This window comes from Varroa destructor, unplaced genomic scaffold, assembly GCF_002443255.2.
Source record: "Varroa destructor unplaced genomic scaffold, Vdes_3.0 BEIS01000003.1, whole genome shotgun sequence".
NCBI classification, from domain to species: Eukaryota; Metazoa; Arthropoda; class Arachnida; order Mesostigmata; family Varroidae; genus Varroa; species Varroa destructor.
Window position 1 is genome coordinate 39,610,799 of NW_019211456.1, and position 542 is coordinate 39,611,340.

Genomic DNA, 542 nt, shown 5'->3' on the forward strand with positions numbered 1-542 from the left:
AGGATGGCTGTGGGAGTGGAAGCGAGAGTAAATGAGTAGCACATCAAACGACCTGCGAACGGATGTGTTAGTTAATGATAATAAGCTAAATAAATAATTATAATAAATATTATAATCACAAGGAGAGAAGGGCTGACGATACCTCTAAAATAACTCGGTAGATGAGAAGCCTTTATGCGGATTCTCCTTGTCACTAGTTGATTTCATCCTCGTCTCTCTTTGTCCGATAAAAACGGGCGCTTGTACTATCAGCAACAACCCGTTGCGGCCTATGAATCGCCTCACATGCCCTCGGATACATGCAGGCTTAACTTTTGGCCTTGTCCAAATCGTTCTATCGTCTTAGCTGTTCTTTCTCACAGCTGCAAGCGAATCGAAAACTAACAAAAATGAGTCTGGCTCCCAGAATCTCAGTTTTAACACGTTCATAGTGATCTCAAACCATAAGAAAGTGCTTGATACCGGTGGAAACCTACTGCAGGAGCACTTATTCGTTTGAACCTATTGCTACACGAAACTTCGATGCAATAAATAACGAAGCG